General features: G+C 40.6%; 1 long non-coding RNA gene and 1 pseudogene across 1 annotated transcript in view; both read right to left on the bottom strand.

Moving 5' to 3' along the window:
* Positions 1-20,069, bottom strand: part of LOC112133080 (uncharacterized) — an 82,018-nt gene that overhangs the window by 22,811 nt on the left and 39,138 nt on the right. The window lies entirely within an intron of this gene.
* On the bottom strand, positions 1,110-2,709 carry LOC100453659 (splicing factor C9orf78-like; annotated as a pseudogene).

The raw sequence follows: 20,069 nt of genomic DNA, 5'->3' as shown, positions 1-20,069 counted from the left end.
TCAATGGTAGACTAAATAAAGAAAATGTGGTATATATACACCATTGAATACTATGCAGCCATAAAAAAGAATGAGATCATGGTCTTTGCAGCAACATGTATGCAGCTAAAGACCATTATCCTTAGCAAACTAATGCAAGATCAGAAAACCAAATCCTGCATGCTGTGTCTTAAAAGTGAGAGATAAAAAATAAGAATATTTGGACACAAAAATGAGAACAACAGACTCTTGGGCCTACTTGAGGGTGGACAGGGCAGGAGGGAGAGAATCAGAAAAAATACCTATAGGGCACTATGCTTAGCACCTGGATGATGAAATAATCTGCACAACAAAATTCCATGACATGAGTTTACCCATATAACAAACCTGCACATGTACCCCTAAAACTGAAATAAAAGTTAAAAGAAAAAAATAGAAGAGGCTACAGAAAATTCATGGAAGGCGCAAGGAAAAGATATGAGAGAGGAAAAGAAGAAAGAAAGAGACAAGATACACAGGTGGCATTTTTTAAACTATAAAGTAGGAAAATATCTGTCAAGGGCTAAGAGGCTATAGGAATTCAGAGTAAGAAGAAATCATATAGAAGTAATGCAGCGAGGTTCGCATTTGATATTTTTCTTATTTTTGCTTTGTTCTTTTCAATGAAAAGCAACAGGTAATTTTGTGAAAGTCAAAAAACACCAGTATCCTTGTGATCTCATCATAGATTTTTCTGTCAACTGGATCCACTCTAATTAATAAAGAATGCATTTCTGACCCCAGTCCAAATATGTGAAATTAGAAGTCATGATTGCATACGTAATAATAAAACCACAATCTAAAGGATATTATCACACTAGGAATACAGAGTTGTTTCTTCTTGACCTGGAGCAAATATTAAGAGAAAGTCAATGTATTTACAAACAAGATTTAACAATGTTCACAAAAATAGAGTTTGCCCCCAAATGAGACATTATGCATTGCTTGGTTTCAAAAAGTTACCAATTTAGTGCTTAAAACATCCAACAGGTAAGCAGCAGGCCTAATAGAGTCTGTTTCTGGAACTCTCTGCTAGCAACTGAGCATTCTCAGTCCAGGAAGCCATTTTTCATGGGAGGAATGGACAGAGGGAGAGGAAGGCAATATTTACATTCCATTCTGCACAGCTCAGTACTGCCTGTTCATCTTCTTGAACTTTTTATAACGATAGTCATCAGTGGCCTTCTGCTTATCAGGATGCTTGTGGTTAGGAGGGGACCTCTCAGCCTCTGCCTTCTCTGTGTCTCCTAGCTTCTCTGTGTCACCTACCCTCAAGAGTCTGGTTTTGGGTTCTTCTGTGTTTCTCTGTATGGGAACGTTGAGCTCCTCATGATAAAATCTGTTCTGCTGCACATAATTCACAGTCACGTTGGTAGGCATGAAGGATAGCTTACTGTCTTTTTTCTTATTCTGCTACTCTGCCAGCAGATGGACGTTGGCATCCTCTGAAGAAATGATATTTTTTATTCTAGCATTGATGCCAAGGTCCAACTCAGGAATGCCACTCAGCATCTGGTTGGAAAACATCTTCTTGGTCTTCTTTGCTGAGGCAACATGGATGTTTTCTGGAAGCTCATAAAGGCAATCCTCTGCATTCCTTGGCTTGACTTTCTGTTCCTCATGTCCCACGATCCCTTTCCTCTTCTTTAGCCCTGTCTCAGTGTACTTCATCATGTCTGCATCCTCATCCCTTCAGTTGGTTTCTGCAGAAAATGATGTCCCCAAGTGAAAGTCTTCCTCTTTACTGATTTTATCTTTGCTCTTTTCCTTCAGTTTCTTCATATCCACATCACCTGTCTTCATCTGAAAGGGATCTGAGTGGTCTCTTCTTGTAACTTCTTTCCCAACAGCAGGGCCACAGCACTCGTTGAATCTCTTCCTTATATTATGTACTTCTCTGGTCTATTCCAGTTTTAATTGAACCTCCTCTGCATCATCTTCATATTCCTCTGACCCTGAGTCATCCCAGTGCCAACAGAAAGTCTTCCTGGTGACCAGCATGGTGGCACCAGCCCTGTGGTCCAGCCACAGTGCCACTGTGCCTTGAGGTTTGCATTTAAGTATGAATTTTTGATAAAACAACTTCTAGTAGCTCTAAGTGAGGTAGACTTGTGAGACTGATAATAAAGATAAGAAAAACAGTTTAAAAACAGCTGCAATGATTAAAAATAATAAAAAGGCAATGTCAACCAGAATGGACAAAATATAGTGGAGCAAGACTAAAGAAGAACACATTCCAAGATATGGGGAGGGAGGGAGGTGATACAGTCTGTATATTTATCCCCACCCAAATCTCATGTTGAATTGTAATCCCCAATGCTGGAGGTGGGGCCTGGTGGGAGGTGTTTGGATCATGGGGGCAGATCTCTCATGGCTTGGTGTTATCTTTGTGATAGTGAGTTCCTTCAAGATCTGGTCATTTAAAAGTGTGTGGCAACCCCTCCCACAACCTTTGCTAGCTTCTTAATTTTGCCATGAGACATGCCTGCTCCTCCTTTGCCTTCTACCATGATTGTAAGCCTCCTGAGGCCTCCCCAGAAGCCAATCAAATGCCAGCATCATGCTTCCTGTACAGCCTACAGAATTGTGAGCCAATTAAATCTCTTTTCTTTATAAATTACCCAGTCTCGGATATTTCTTCATAGCAATGCAAGAACAGCCTAACACAGCAGGTTTTAGGAATAATTTTCAGGTTCCCCCTGGGGCAACTGGCTGGTTGAGGGCGTCATTCTCATTCGACTATGGCAGGGAATATTTGAGGGAAAGAAGATTTGGAGAAAAAGGAGTAAATTCAGTTGTGAATATGTTGAGTTGAAGTTTAAATAGGGAAGCAGATAAAGACAGCAGCAGGTAGCTGGATACAGAAATATGAAGCTGAAAAACATAAACATGGAATTTGATGCAGAGGAAATAACAGATCAACCCCCCTGTAAGTGTGTAAGGTAAGAATAATAAAAGTGGGCTCAAGATAGATCCATGAGGAGCACCAATATTTTTACATGTCTCTATGAAGCTGTCAGAAAAGGTAGACAATTCATGTGCAATTGCCAATGATAGTTTAAAGCACCAAATTCTGAGTCAGGCTCATTGGCCTCCCTTCCCAGATCCACCACTTAACAATCTGGGCAAGTCCATTCAATTCCCTGAGCCTCAGTTTTTCCGTGTGTAAAATGGGAATACAATAGGACACATTTGCTGTGAAAACTCAATGGAATAATGTGGGTAGAGTGTTCAGCCCAATGCCTAATACATGCACACATAAATATTTAATAAGTATTAGATACTTTAAGTGATTTGGGGAAAAAGGGCTTAACATGCTTGCGTTTTAAGATTTCTTCAGTTCTCTAAATGGGAGTTGTTCCCCAGGCCACCAGTGTAGGGAACGATCTTTAACAGGTTCTTTTGCATTTTCTCTTAAATAGATTGCTGAGCAGCCTCCAGGAATCCTTCACCTTTTCCCCTCTCTTGACAGCTTCCTGCTCCACCTTAGGGATCATTCCATGTTCTCCTCACTAGGCAAAAATATAGTAATCAATGAAACAAATCAATAAAACAGTAAGATAATTTCAAATAGTTCTATAGACTGACTGTTTACGCGCCTCCAAAATTCATATGTTAACACATAATCCCAAATGTGGGGGGACATATTATAGATGTGATAATATTTGGAGGTGGGTTTTGGAGGTGAGTTTTAGAGGTAGATTAGCATCTACACTCATGAATGGGATTAGTGCCATTATAAAATAAGCCTCAAAGAACTCCCTTTCCCTTTCGCCATGTGAGGTCACAGCGAGGAGATAGCCGTCTGTGAATCAGAAGGATGTCCTGATGGAAATGGACCATCCCAGGCACCGAATCTGCACTCACCTTGATCTTCGATTTCACAGCCTTCCAAATTGTAAGCAATAAATTTCTGTTTTTTATAAGCCACCCATTCTATGGTAGTTTGTAATAGCAGCCCAAATGAGGTAAAACAAATAGTGATAAAATAATGAAAAATAAACAGAGAGCAGTGATAGAATAAGTCCAAGGTGGATCTTTCCATCAGTGACACTGAACAGAAACTTAGACCCTAAATATGTGAGTGAATGTGTGGAGAGGTATGGATGTATACTAGAGTTTCTTATTTGAGCAATTATTAAAGCCAGGCATGAGGCTAGATGTCTTCCTAGATTTGCATTTCTCATTTGCAACTTTCTTTTTCCCTCTTGAATTAAGCAAACCCAACAAAAGAAGTGCTCTCCACTCCCTTTCCAGTGAGCTACAAAGAAAACGATGCTTTGAATTAGATGATAGATTTTTCTGTTTCTGCCACTCTAGGCACCTCCACAGTTTAAGGTGTTTGATGAGTGAGAATATAAGGTTCAAAGATTCTACCATGTAGAGCATGAACTAGTAGAATTTCTTTCCACTAAACTAAAATCCACAGTATCACTGCCTAGTTAGAAATAACACAACAACCTCTCAAATCTGCACAGGGATTGACAGTTTGAAAACTGCTTTTGGAAACTTGATTATATTTAAGACCCACAGCCACCATATGAAACAGTATTTTCTCCAATTTGTAGATGAGGAAACTGAGGCTCAGAGGTTACATGACTTTCCAAATATGCTACATAGTGTTGAAACTAATATTTGAAGCCATTGCCCATCTGTCTCTGGGTTCACTTTCTACCACTGTTATCCCAGGGCCCCTGAAATAGCCTTGGGTCAATTTATAACATGGGGTCTGTCTGAAATTGCTAGCATTGACTCTCAGTCAGCCATAACATGCTGCGTATGTTTACTGTGGTTTCCCTGGCCTAAGGGTAAAAAAAGACATCACTGTTTTTCTGGCTCACTCATCATGCTGAAAGACAAGACTTGACTGAAACTGTGTCCCCTACCCTCTGGACAGTCTCAAGAAGGTTTCTAATGTGGACTTGCTCAGGCTGCCCCTACGCAATGCCTCTGCTGTCCTTGAAGATCCCTTGGACACTTCATTCTCGCCTCTCATGCCCATGGCTGGTTCCATCTGCCCCTTCCCCTGTTGGCTCAGAGAATGAAACTGCTGCTAAAGGCCCTGGTAGTTGTATTTGTACTATTTCTGTTAAGCATTTTATTCCATGCCCACATCAGTCCCCGTGGTGTCAATGCAAGTTACCCTGGAGTGGAATGCTTCTTACAGCACTTCATTTAGGCCTCCCATAGGCGTCCTGACATGGTCTTAACTCTGAACATCTCCGCGTTACGTATGAAGAAGCAGATGTAATCACCCAACAGGTTCTTCTTGACCACTGCACAGACCAAATCAATTCACTGTGACCATTGTATTGCAGTAAAGAGTTCAATTAATGTGAGTCCAGCCACATGAAACAACTAGAGTTGTAACTCAAATCAGTCTCCCTGAAGGCTCAGAGGTTAGGGTTTTTCAAGGATAGTTTGCTGGGCAGGGGTGTGGGGGATGAGTGCTGCTGATTGGTTGGGGGTGCAATCATAGAGGTGTGGAAAACAATCCTCCTGTACTGAGTCTGCTTCTGGGCTGGGGAGCCACAAGATAAGTTGAATCATGAGTCACAAATCTAGGTGGAATCAGCAGTTGATATGCAAAAGTCTGAAAAATAGCTCAAAGATCAATCTCAGGTTCCCCAATAGTGATGCTATTTATAGTAACGATTGGAGAAGCCACAAATCTTGTGACTTCTGGCCACATGACTCCTGGTCAGTAAGGGATTATGGAAACTATCACTACATTTTAGCAGGATTCAGGCTTCTCCCATAATCCTAAGCTAGTAGCCTTTTATTAGTCTTACAGAGGTGGTTTTAGCACCCCAGAGAAAGAGGGGATCAGTTTTAGGGAGGGACTGCTATTATCCTTGCTTCAAAGTTAAGTTTTAAACTGAATTTCTCCTGTAGTTAGCTTGGCCTATGTCCAGCAATGAGTGAAGACAGCCAGGCTGTGAGGCTAGAGGCAAAATGGAGTCAGCCATGCTAGATTTCCCCCACTGTCATGATCTTTGCAAAGACAGTTTCACAGAGACTCAATCAAGTTAAGCCATTTGTTCAAATCCAAATAGGTAGTAAATGGGGGATTTAAACCCAGGCCTGTCTGATCACGAGTCCATGTGCTTAACCTCAGTACTCCATAGGATATTGTGATTTATAAAAAGGAGTATGTATTTGGTCTTTATCCAGTTCGTGGTACAGAGCTCCAAAAACCCTTGGAATTTCCTAAGTGAGCTAAGCAGTAAAGGTGAGAGTAGAGTCTACTGTTCTTCATTACAAACTCTTTTCACACACACCTGAGCTTACGTGAATGAGGTGATTATTGGAAAGCCCAGTGACAACTACAGGATGGGGTCTGGTTGCCAGGGGAACCAACCACATAATTACAGGGTTGGAACTTCCAGCCCCACTCTCTGACCTCTGGAGAGGGAAGAGGGGTTGAAGGTTGAATTGATCACTAATAGCCAATGATTTCATAAATCATGCCTGTGTAATGCATCCTCCAAAAAACCCACAAGAAAGAGACAAAAGAAAGAGGTTCCCAGAATTTCCATTTAGTGACCACGTGGAGGTGCAGGAGGGTGGCCTTGCTCTGAGAGGGCACAGAAACTCCACACACCTTCCCTATCCCTTGCCCTACACATTCCCTCATTTGGCTGTTCCCGAGTTGTATTTTTTGGTAATAAACTGGTAATCCAATATGTTGTGTTTTCATGAGTTCTGTGAGCTGTTCTAACAAATGATTGAACACAAGGAGGGCGTCATGGGAATCTCTGATTGGGAGCTCTAGGGGTTAAGAGAAACCTTCCCCTTTGCTCTTTGAAGATTCACTAAAAGTCAACTGATTGTAAATTAAAAATAGAATCCTAAGCCCCCCACCAACTGAACACCCTTTTGGCCAAGGGGACTCCAAAGAAACGTTAAAAAATTGAGTTCCTGGCCATAAATGGAAAGGAGGTTGGAAATGTCTCATTGTACCTCTTCCTTTTTGGAGTTTAGACATAACAACTGACCAGCATTGATGTTAAAATAGAGATCATAAGGCAGACAAAAAGACTATTTGTGGCAATAAGATACCAAATTATAAACAAGACCTAAGGCCACACAAGGTAAGGGTTAAGTCACACCCATAGGCCATCACCGTTGCTACATAAATCCTTATCTTAAGACATTCCTTTCTGCTGACTCCAAGTTTTAGACAGAGCCTTATTCCTTTAACCAATTGCAAATCAAAGAATGTCTGAACCTATAAGGTATAAGCCCCCACTTCAAGACATCCCATCTTCTTGGTTGAACCAATATATATCCTCTACATATTGATTTATATATTTTCCTATAACTCTCACCTTCCTAAAAGGTATAAAACCAAACTGTAATCCAACAGCCTTGGACACATTTTCTCAGTACTCCCTGAGCCTGAGGACCCTGCTTCCCAGGCCTGTGGTCATTCTTATTGTCTCAGAATTAACTTTTAAAAAATATTTTTACAGAGTTTGTGTTTTCCATTAACATGACAAAGGCAAATTAATAGGAGAAATGGCATACACATTTATTAACATGCAGGGGGAAGAATCATAGAATGATTACCCTAACCCCACAATTGGTTACGGAGGCTTATCTACCATCTTGAGGTTACAGAAAGAATGGAGGCTTGGAGCATGGCCAAAACCAGGTTATGGTGGTAAATTGAGTAATAATAACAATATAGGTTATGGGAGGGAGAAAAGAGAGGCCTGGCTAGCAAAGGTGGTTTTGTTATGTAGGTGAAACCTCACAGGTAGCAGCCCTTAAAGAGAATAGTTGGTAAACATGTCTTTGAGACCTTTAAAGGTGTCAGGCTCTTAGTTAATATTTTCTGGACCTGGAAAAGGGAGGACCTCAGAGAAAGCCTGGCAGCATCAATGCAGATATTTTCTCCAGGTGCTAATCTCCCCCACAAAAGACAGCTTTTTCAGAGATCCTTCTGGTTGCATACTCTCTGAACAGCCATCTCAAAATATGTCAAAGCAGTATATTTTGGGGTGCAATATTTTAGTTTCATTCATAGCCAAGTTAAACAGGAGCTGTGGATAACCTGGGGCTCTACTACTTGAGATTGGCGTCTGAAATGGGGTGCAGTTTTGTGAAGCTTACCCCTTTTGGTGGAATCTGATGCTATCTAGAGACAGAATCAGAACTGAGTTAAATTAGGACACAGTCAGTGCCCATTGAGAAGAAGAGAATTCCTTAATGTGGGTGAGAAAAAACCTACACATTCTGGTGACCAGAAGTAAAGTGTAATGAGTAAAGAAAAGAAACAGTGTTTGTTTTCTTTTTCACTCCCCTATTCCCCTAAGGGAAAGCACTCGGTTTCAGGGAAGGGACACAAGCACACAAGTTTTGTTGAGCCAAAGCAACTCTGCTGCCTAATACGGTGCTGCACTCAGAATTGTCCTTTGATCATCCTCACGGACTCATGTCAAAATGCCTGAGATCAAGAGGTTGCAGGTAAACAGCTGAAGAAAAGAAGCAAACAGAGCTCAGTCATCAAAACATGAGGGAGCTGTCTTACACACACACACACACACACACACACAAACAATTACACACAAACACACAGTGTCTATGGGATATTTGGAGTGTAAGACAATGGCATTTTAGTAACCTGCCTCACCCTGCTCAACTGATCTGAGAGTGTGTCTGGAGGACCAGTGTACCTTCAGCCCATAGCACAGCACGTGATAAAGAGTAGGCACTCAAAATACTATTTTCAGTGAATAAATAGAAGACTGGAGTGTCTAGGTATTACTGTCTTATTATTGAAGCTTTTGAACTAATTTTTAATCACTCATTTTCTAAAAAGGAGCAGTGAGTTTTAAAGATGAGAGCCAAGTTGAATATATGCCTGAGTTCAAACGGGACCTTTCACAAGCTATTTGGTTTTCTGAATTTCAATTTACCCAACTGCAGTAAAGAGCTAGTCCCAGAACAGTGCTCACCCAGAACAGCGAGCACAGGATACATACTCATTCTTTCTCCTTCTTTATTGGTAACTTTGATCCTCAGTGACCTCTTTTTATCTGACCCTTCAAGGTGCAAACAACAGGAAATAATCTTAGGAGTCAGGACACCTGATCTTAGCACTAAATCTCTGGGCAGTCAGTTAAACATTCAGGACAGCCACTTCTCACATGCCTAATCAATAAAATAGACAGGAGTAGGCATCTTAGCAGGTATTTGTAAAAAGGAAATTCGACTCTACCTTCAGCAGAAAACATAACAAATCCCACTTTTTCAGTCTTGCTGTGGAGGTATCCTGTGCATTGTGGAATGTTTAGAACCATCCTGGACCCCTCCTTTCTTTGTGTTAAACAAAAGATATTTTACATCCTCTATCCCTACCCTTCACCTACAAGCAAATGTGTACCCTACTTAGAATAAGAATTAAAAACAAAACACACTCCTGGGTACAAATTTGAGTCCTCACCACATTTTCATCTCTTGCCATCTGAAGAGAGGCAGGAATCCTTCTCCCTCCTACTCTCATACCAGCCAAGGCCACAGGCTCGTTTCATAGCCTCTGGAGGCTACTCCATAGTAAGGACCATACTGCCTCCCTAACCCTTCCTTACTGCTATTTAAAACCTTGTCTCAGCCCGCATAGTGGTTCATGCCTGTAATTCCAGCACTTTGGGAGGCTGAGGTGGGTGGATCCTTTGAGCTCAGTGTTTGAGACCAGCCTGGCCAAAATGGCGAAACCCCATCTCTACTAAAAACACAAAAATTAGCTGAGCATGGTGGCATGTGCCTGTATTCCCAGCTACTCGGGAGGCTGAGGCACAAGAATCACTTGAATCCAGGAGACAGAGGTTGCAGTGAGCAGAGATCATGTCACTGCTGTCCAGCCTGGGCGACAGAGTGAGACCTTGTCTCAAAAATAAATAAATAAATAAATAAATAAAACCTGGTCGCTCATCCCCTGGAAAAGCAGAGCACATCCATTCTTACTCTGCAAACCTGTAGATTTCTGGTCTCCAAATTCTACTTAATCTTTTGAGAACATCAAGCTTTTTTGTCAAAATTGTGGGGACTTGATCCAACAGTTCAATTTCTGGGTACATATCCAAGATAATTGGAAGCAGGATCTGAAGAGATATTTGTATACCTATGTTCCCATGTTTCTAACAGTGTTATTCACAATGGCCAAAAGGTGGAAGCAACCCACATGTCCACTGATGGATGAATGGGTAAACCAAATGTGGCATATTCAAGCAATGTGGTTTTATTCCACCTCAAATAAGAAGAAAATTCTGACACGTGCTAAAAAATGTATGAAACTTGAGGACATTACGCTAAGTGAAATAAGCCAGTCACAAAAAAACAAATATTGTGTGATTACACTTATAAGAGGTACATAGAATGGTCAAATTCATAGAAACCTGATGGTTACCAGGGCTAAGGAAAATGAGGAATGGGGAGTTAGTGTTTAATAAATACAGAGTTTCACTTTTGCAAGATGAAAAAGTTCTGGAGATTGGTTGCACAACAATGGAAATATACTTAATCCTAGTCAACTGAACACTAAAAAAGGGTCAAGATGGTACATTTTCTATTATATGTATTTTACCACAGGCAAGAATAAAGTTAAAATAAAAAACAAAAATGGAGGATCCTATATCCCCTCTCCATCTCTGCAGCATAGATTCCATAACCTACTCAATAGTTGTGTGTCTGCATTTTGCTTGCACTCACTCTTGTTTCTTAAAGTTATAGGAGAAACTTTCTTCCTCTCTGCATGATCCTTCCTTGGCCATTGCAATAGGAATGTTCACCCTCTCCTTGTCCTTTCCACTTCTCACGAGGAGGTGAGGCTTGTCTTACTAGGACAGGACAACACATCTCTTCCTTTCTTCTTTCCCTCTCCCTTTCTGGAGCCCAAACTCTGTGTCTTCTCTAATTCCCACCTTTTTCTTCATTAGGGTCACATGTGAGCTGTCTTCTGCATCCTGCCCCCATGGGATATGCTTTTTCCAGGTCCTGCATTGGGTAACGTGGTCCATTTCAGCCATGGTGCCAAGCTCAACTGTCCAACTGCAGCTTTGCTCGCAATAAAACTGGCTTCCTTAGAATTATTATCTGGTTCCTGGGGCTATTTTTTACTTGGTTCAGAACCCATAGAAGATCAGTCATGATTAGTTATTGCCCTCTCTACCCAAAGGTCCAGAAACAAAGCACTCTTTTTGGTTTTGTATGAACCTTGAAAAACATGAGAAGCAATGGCCTAAATTAATACCCAAATAATATAGTGTGTTCCACCCATTATTCAACAATTATACTGGTAGTTGGTCACTCTCTTAATATGTTTTTTATTTTTTATCATATTTTTAAGACAGAATCTCACTCTGTCACTCAGGCTAGAATGCAGTGGTGTGATCTTGGCTCACTGCATCCTCCATCTCCCAGGTTCAAGCAATTCTCCTGCTTCAGCCTCCTGAACAGCTGTGATTACAGGTGCCTGCCACCATGCCTGGCTAATTTTTGTATTTTTACCAGAGACAGAGTTTCACCTTGTTGGCCAGGCTGGTCTCGAACTCCTGGCCTCAAGTGATCCACCTGCCTTGGCCTCCCAAAGTGCTGGGATTACAGGCATGAGTCACCATGCCTGGTTTATCTTAGCATGACTTGAAGTTGTCACTTCACTGAGAAGATCTTAGGTTCCCCTTTACAGCTCCAAGCTCTGTGCCAGGTGCAGAGTAAAGCTCATGTCTGTTCATTGATTGATTGATGGTTATTAGAACACAAAAGAGAAAATAATTCTCTAAGAACTGCCCTTTTTGGTCACTTTTACATGGGCGTGGGCAGATGTCACCCTTAGTAGTTGGCAGCATGATAGAGCAAAAAGAATTGGAAACTGGGAATAAGAAATGTCTCATCTAACTGATTTAGATGAATCATTCATTTAAATTTGGTGAATTTAGGCATCAAGTTGTGTGGCAAATTGCTCACCCTTCTGAGTCTCCATTTCCTTGTCTACAAAATTAGGGTCTTTGCATTGATGTCTAAACTCCCTTCTATTTTAAACATACTCTTAATTGTATGACTCAATTGTACTTTCATCTCTGTATTTAAGAGATTAAAGCAGAAAAAACCATCCCTTCCCCTCCCACTGCCTCTGGCCTGCAGAAGTATCCAGCAAGCATTTTCCTTTTTGCAGGCATATGGAGGATCCAGAGGGCTGTTGAACCATGATATCAAATGCCAGTCAGATGATCCCCCACTGGGTTTTTAAATCAACATGGAATGGTTCTGACCCAGTGTGAGAGCAGCTGAAATTGACAATCCAAGGGTGTCTGTGGGAGGTAGCCCAAGGAGCACTCTTGATAATCAAAAGGAACAAAGATGTTCCTTTCATCAAACTATCAAAAACAAATCTAAGCCATGGGTTGTTTTTGGAGGAACACCATCCCTCCCTCCTTATTCATCCCCGCATTCCACAGTTCTTCCCTCCCTGGCTCAGCAGCTTGCCACAGGGGGAGTAAGCCGCCGTGGGTTATGAGCTGTCAGGCTCCGCATTTAAATATTACTCACCCAGCTTAGTTCAAGGTACAGGTCAGCCAATAGTATTAAGTTAACTACATTGGGAAATACATTATCTTTTGGGTCACAGGGGTACCATTCAGTGAACAGCGACAGGATTTCCTGGTTGATAAATGGTTCCACAAGAGGTTATAGCTTGCCTGCCCTAGAAATAATAGCAATAATCCCCTACATTCATATTCCACTCTGGAGTCTATAGAGGATTTTCACATCCATTATCTCTTAGGACTTTCTCGAGGGAGTCAGCCCAGCTCAGGAGAGAGGGCAGAGCACAGACATCAGCTCTCATGCCTGCTTCCCAGTACGCCATGCTATGACTGGGAAGTTGTGTTGCCTCTTGGCACCTCAGTTCACGAACTATAATCAGGAAATGCCAATAACATCTGCCTTGTAGAGGAACCAAGGAGATCAAATGAGGTGATGTTTGTGCATATTAAAAAATGATGTCATGGAAAAGAATCTATTAGAAGTGCTCTATAGGAGCAAAATTAAAAATCATAAAAATAAGCTTTAATTTACCTGCTAAAACCTTATAAAACTACAAAACCAGTAGAGCTAAAAGTCACTTAAAGATATTTCTCTTTATTTTTTATTTTGTTTAGCATTCATTTATTGGGTACCTTTGCACAATACCTGTTAAAGCTAATCTCTGCCATCTAAGTACTTGGGACATTAAGATACATATAGATGTAACTACAGCTATGACTTAAGATAGAGACTAGAAATCAGGAAGCAAGGTCAGTCTAGTAAAAGTTACAATGACTGCAACTTATGTGATGCCATTAAAGGAATCCTGAGGAATGAAATTATGCTGGACTGTGGCACTGATACAAAAGAGCTATCGGTTATCAATGTCCCATAAATATCTATCAATTATCAATGTCCCATTATATGGCAGGTAGTAGAAGTACCTCTCTAATCCTGGCCATCACCCTGAAAGGTACTATTATTATTATCACCATCATCCCCATATTACAGAAGGGATAATTGAGACTAAGGAAAGTTAACTATCATGTCAGCATATAAAACATCTGAGCCTGGGCTCACAACGTTGTCTGTCTGAAGCCAGTGCCTTTGTCTCCTGCCCTGCACTATGCAATTTGCTTTCTTAGAAATCAGAGAAGAGGAAACCCCTGATATAAGTTTTTTAATTTTTTTGTTGGGCCCTGAAAGACCCAGAGAAAAAGATTATGAAGTAAGCCATTTCAGGAGGAGGTCACAGCATGAATAAATTATGAAAAAATATCTTTGGAGATATTGAGGTGTCCAGTCTGCCTAAAGAGGTGTTTGGTAATGGGCTATTCATTACCAGAAATTCTAACCACCTTTTGAGTTCAGATCTCCTAAAGACCAAGTGAACAGATGACTTCCAATGATTCCTTCCTCAAAAAATGCCCAGGCCCTTGCCTCTGTAACCCTCCCTGTAATCATTACAATCACTCTGTTGCTTCCACTTGTCCCCATCTGCTCCAGACCAATCCCCAGTGCAAGTTCCATATTTACAATAAGCACTTGATTGTTTACTAAATGGTGAATGACACTGTCCTATGCTACACTAGCCTGCTGGTTTGGTTTGATTTCCATCTCCACTTCTAGGGTAGAAATAGGAAGCTCAAATGCCAATATTGGCAGACACCCCCCACCATGACACCCCGCTGAAAATGTCAAATAGAGTATTGTGCTTCCAGGCTAACATATACTGGGGACAAGCTGATTTTTCCTCTTTTTTTTTTTGACATTGACATTTCTTTCTTTCTTTATGTTGATATTGATTCCCAAAAGATAACTTATTTTGTAACATCCATGTTTGATAGGGTGCAATTATGGAACATTCAACAGAGAAGGACAAATGAGGTAATGCATGACAACGACAAATGGGACAGAGGCTCCAACAAATAGTAGATACAGTTGGTCCTTGAACAACATGGAGGTTAGGGGCACTGACTCCAAAATCCTGCACAGTCCAGAATTCACATGCAAATTTTATCTCCCCAAAGACTTAAATACTAATAGCCTTCTATTAACCAAAAGCCTTGTCAATAACATAAACAGTCCATTAACACATATTTTGTATGTTATATGTATTAATATACTGTATCCTTATAATAAAGTAAACTAAAGAAAGGAAAATGTTATTAAGAAAATCATAAAGAAAAAATGTTTACTATTTATTAAGTGGAAGTGGATCATCATAAAGGTCTTCATCCTCATCGTCTCCATGTTGAGTAGGCTGAAGAGGAGGTAGAGGAGGTGTTGGTCTTTGCTGTCTCGGGGTGGCAGAGGCAGAAGGAAATCTGCCTATACCTGGACCCACACAGCTCAAATCTGTGTTGCTCCAGGGTCAATTGTATAGGCAATACCTATACCTCCTTTTCTACTACAAAAAAAAAAAAAAAAGCCCTATCAATAAGAAGAGTCAATGGCATCCATTTGTATCAGTTTAGAGTAACCTGGCTATAAAACAGGTGAAATAGACTCTGCCTAACTTAACAGAAACATTCCTGGAGTTCAGCAAATTAAAGAAAGATTTGGATAACCAGGCTTTGGACAATACATGAACCAGAGATACTCTGAGCATTGGTTCATTCATTTGCTTGTCCATTCCACAAGTATTTTTGAGTGCCTGCATTACCTGGAATTGCTCTAAGTACTAAAAATGTACCACATCCAGTGGTGATGGATGTGGTTGCAAAAACTAATGAGCACATTTTCAGGACATAACTGCTGTATGCTCAAATTCCAGTGCCTGCCATCACTGTAAGGCCCTGCTCAAATTTCCGTTCTCATGAAAGAGTCTGAACAAACTAACCTGGATCAGTGCCTACTTCCTTGGCTAGTGTTGGCAGGGCCAGGCGGAGTTCTTGCAGAGAACCTGAATGAACACTCCCGCCATGAACACATCCAGAAACAATGAGGAAAAGGTACTTAACCAGAGGAAAATTGTGATGCTTTTACCAAAAAAAAAAAAGTGGGAAAGAGATGCTGAGAAAATAAAAACAATTCTTGTCTACTCTTCTATCTGAGAAGATAGCATAAGATCAGACATGTGAAGATGTTGGCATAGTCCCTAGCACAAAGTAAGCACTTGATGAATAAATAACAAAAATGATTAAAAATTCATCTACTATGTGATGAGACATCAGAGCATGTGAAGTAATTAATTAGGCTATTGACTATTGCTTTACCTACAAATATATAGTCAACTTGTCAGCACTAAGATGTCAGCTCTAAATTATTTATGAAATTTGGAAAAGCATTAATAAAAGTATTTGAAGTGAGGAAAGTGTTGGTCCTGCTTTTCCTGGTGCTGGTCAGACTTCAATTTAATCAAACATATAATTAAGCACATATTATATATCAAATCCTTGGAGCAGAGTACACAGATTTTTAGAGGACTCAGCAAACAGGGAAATATGATCACAGCCTGGGAGAGACAGAGAGAGAGACTCTATCTCAGAAAAAAAAAAAAGAGAGAGAGAGAAAATGGATAGTGGTAATAGTTGCACAATGCTGTGAATATCCTTAATGCTACTGAATTGTACATTTAAAAATGATTAAAATGGTAAATATTATGTATATTTTACAATAAAAAAATCAAAGAAAAAAGTAAAAACAATCTGAAAACTATGACATATGTGAAATGTTTGAAAAGATGAGAGCATTTGGCCTGAGGTCATGGTAATTACTATGCATGTCTAGTTATATGCAATTCTAGTTGAGGAAGCGCCTTCCTCCTGGAAAGGAGAGAAAGTTTCAGGCCAATATCTTGTGACTTGTGAAAGCAAAGATTTGAAGCAAGGACAGGAGAGTAACTTAGGTATGGCAAGGACAAAGGCGTATGCATGCACACTCTGGTGCCTGGTGTACATGTGTGAGAAAAACAAAATCTCTAGAATGCTTGCCATTGCTGCTTGCAATATCCACCACATCTTTGATTTATCCCAAAAGTACTGTAAATGAAGCTCAAATGAGTTCTAGTTTTAAATGGCTATTCAAAGAAGGAAACTTTTGAGAACTGGGAAAAAAATCTGAAATAAATATCATAAAAGGGAGGTTCAAACCCTCCTTCTGTCACTTGGCCAATTGTGTAACCTTGATAGCCAATGAATGTTATCCCTAGCATTCCACATCTTCCACTATTTCTGAGCATCCAAATATGTTTCTATTTTTTATTGCTGTGAAACAAGCCACCCCAATCTCCCGGGCATAGAATAATAATCATTTATTATCATCTCCTTGTTAGAGGGTTTACTGGGCTCAGCTATGTGGTTCTCACTCAGGTTGTCTCAGGCAGTTGAAGCCCAGCAGTGTCTGTGCCTGGAGTCATTAGGAAGGCTGGTTCACATGTCTCTTGGTTCATGCAGGCTATTGGCTAAGACCACACTAGCAACTGTAGCCAGAACACATACTGGATCCTTTCCATGGGTCTTGGGCTTCCTCACAGCATGACAGTTGGTTTCTAAGAATGAGCATCGCAAGAGAGTCAGGCAGAGACTACATAGCCTTTTATGACCTAATGTTGAAAATCTTGATGGGTCACTGCCACAACATTCTATGTATTATGGAGTCACTAAGGTCAGCCTATATTCAAGGGGAGGAGAATTGGACTCCATCACTTGATGAGAGAAATGCCAATGAATTTGCAGACCTGTTTTAAAACCACTACAGTCTATCCTCTAGCTGCACACATTTACATTCCTTCCACATAAAAATTAACTTCCTATGCTTCGAAGACATCTCCCACCACCAAGCAGTTTCATTTATTATGACTACAGGCTCAAGCTTTAAGTTCAAGATCTAATCACCAAATTTTTATAAAATGGAAATGACTCTTTCCCCAACTACATGACATGACTACATCAAGGACCATGTTAAGTATAGGTGAGTATATATATATATATACACACATATATACATACACACACAAAAAAATTTATACACAAACATAAAATCATGAAGCCTTTTTAAAAATAGGAACTGTTAATTATACATAAAGCATCTCCATTCGTGCAATTTTTATGTCTCCTTCCAGGTAATTAATTTTATGGAAATATACAATCCTCCTCCTGCCTACACCTCTCCCACATACATACTACCTTCCTAGTACTCTGGGGAATATTGGGCAAACATTCTCACCACAAAATTATATTAAGAAGTTAAATAAACATTAAATATTGTATGATACATGCATCACACAGGGAACATTGTTTATGGATGCTGAGATTTTCTAGGCAACCTCAGAATGCTAATATGTTTAACATCAACTATTGCCTCCTTGTTCTGAGATGGCATCTAAGATATGGAGATATGTCTTTTTCTGAATTTACTCTCAAGCACTTCTGGAATTTCACTATTTTTCTGAGTTTGGGCAGTAGCTAGGAAAACATCTATGAGACAAAGATGGCTGGTTACTTCCCCAATATCTCTTCTCCCAGATGATAAATATTTTTGCTAAGCATAGGGCCATTCAGCCAAAGAGTTGGTTTCCTAATCTCTCTTGAAGCTAGGTGTAGACACGTGTCTATATTACGGTCAGTCGTATGGAGTAGAAGTGCTGAGTTGTAACTTCTGAGTCAGGCCCTTGGCATACAATAAGCCTAGCTTCCCTTTCTCTTCTTGACTTCCTATTGGCTGGAATGTGGACTCCATAGTGGGAGCTCCCACTATCTATGTTAGACCACTATCTATATTAAACCACTGTATAAGACCACAAGGTGATAAATGCATGTTGACATTGGCAGAGCAATAAGAACTTCCATATCAGCCTGACATGATATACTTGGCTGCTTACATACTCAGTTACCTAAGAGAGAAAAAGCTTTTATCTGGCGTGACTGTGTTGTAGTAGGCAAAGGGAATGTTAACTGGTGAACCCTTTCCGATTTTGGTCCACAGTCATCTCTCAGAGATGCCCAGCATTGGCCAACCTCCATTCCTTCTGTCCTCCAGGAAGTCATGGGCTACCCAGGGAATGTTTCCTGTGTGCCTTGCATTCTACCTGACCCACATCTGTCACCAAACTGCTCAGATTCATCAGAGGGAAGGAGACTAAAAACTAACTTGGTTGATTAACATGTTGCTTCTAGTGTTCTCATGTCTCAAACAGTTCTTCCAAGAACCTATTGACAGGAACAACACTGAAAAAATTTACAATTGAAAATTTCCAGGCAATGAGGAATCGGAGTGGGCCCCACCAAAAGCAACCACCTCTTCCACTGCCCTCAGTAGGAGCCCAGCCATCAGTGCACACCTGCTGATTGCTGCAGACAGTCCCTCCTGCCTCCTGCTTCCTGCTTAGCTCTCCAACACCCATTCCCCTTCACAGAACAACACTGTAGTTGAAACTTTCTATCAACAGGAACAAACAAGAGACATTACAATTAGATAATGGATTTTGTCCTTAATTTAAAATCATAGCACCTTAGGGAAGACTGCAAGACAGAATCTCTCTTCTGGGTTTTTGTGTACACCTATGGAGTTCCTGGACTCATTTTAGCATTTGTGTATACTCAGACTTGTTGCAGACCACTGACGATAGGCCTTGCAGTCCTGGTTTTAAATTCTGGCTTGGTATACCACAAAACAACACACTGTGGCCACAGGCAATCATGCAATCAACAAAATACTTCAACACTCAAGTGGGGATATGGCATTTGCACAAATGAGGCACACTGATTTGCCAAGCAGTAACTATAACAGCAAAGCAGAGAGACCAGCCTTGTAAGAAATAGCTATTTCAGCCTCAATGACATGATAGCTATTCTGAGCACCTCTATTTAATCAAACTAAAAATTCACTGGGTGCTTATCCCACACCAGACACAGACCCTACAGGTGAAAGGGAGACAAAGATGACTATGATAAAGTCCCAACTCTCAAGTGAACAGGTTGATAAACAAAAGACTGTAATTCTGTAGAATTTTCAAATGTCTGGAAAGTGTTATAGGAACACGGATGAGGGAGCAATCACCTCTGCCTGGCATCAGACAGCCTAGAAAGATTTAAAAAGGCAACACTTGAGTCAGGTCATAAAAAGTGAACCAGTACTCACCAGGTAGTCGAAGAAGGAAGAGTGCTCCAGGTAGTCAGGGATGAAGGCTATGTAGACAGGAAAAGGCACGGTGTCTGCAGGAGGACAGCAACCAGGGATGAAGCTGCAAGGTGTGGTTGTCAAACACCAGTGCATAAAGAACCCCTGAGGGGCTTATAGGAACTACTGTGCCAACACCCACCAATATTAAATCAAAATTTCTGGAGATGGAGATGAGCTTCAGGACTTTGTAAAAACTCCTCCAGGAACACTAATAAGCAGCCAAGGTTAAAACCAAGATAAGTCTGTGTGTGTGTGTGTGTGTGTGTGTGTGTAGTGAACACCTAGGTCTGCTCTCTTAACAAATGTCAACTACATGATACAGTATTATTAACTGTAACCACCATACTGTCCATTAGATCTCCAGAACTTTCTCATCTGATAACTGAAACTTTGTACCC

The sequence above is a fragment of the Pongo abelii genome, chromosome 3 (genome assembly GCF_028885655.2).
Source record: "Pongo abelii isolate AG06213 chromosome 3, NHGRI_mPonAbe1-v2.0_pri, whole genome shotgun sequence".
NCBI lineage: Eukaryota > Metazoa > Chordata > Mammalia > Primates > Hominidae > Pongo > Pongo abelii.
The sequence above is the reverse complement of the archived record's forward strand: the minus strand, read 5'-3'. Positions and strand labels throughout refer to the sequence as shown.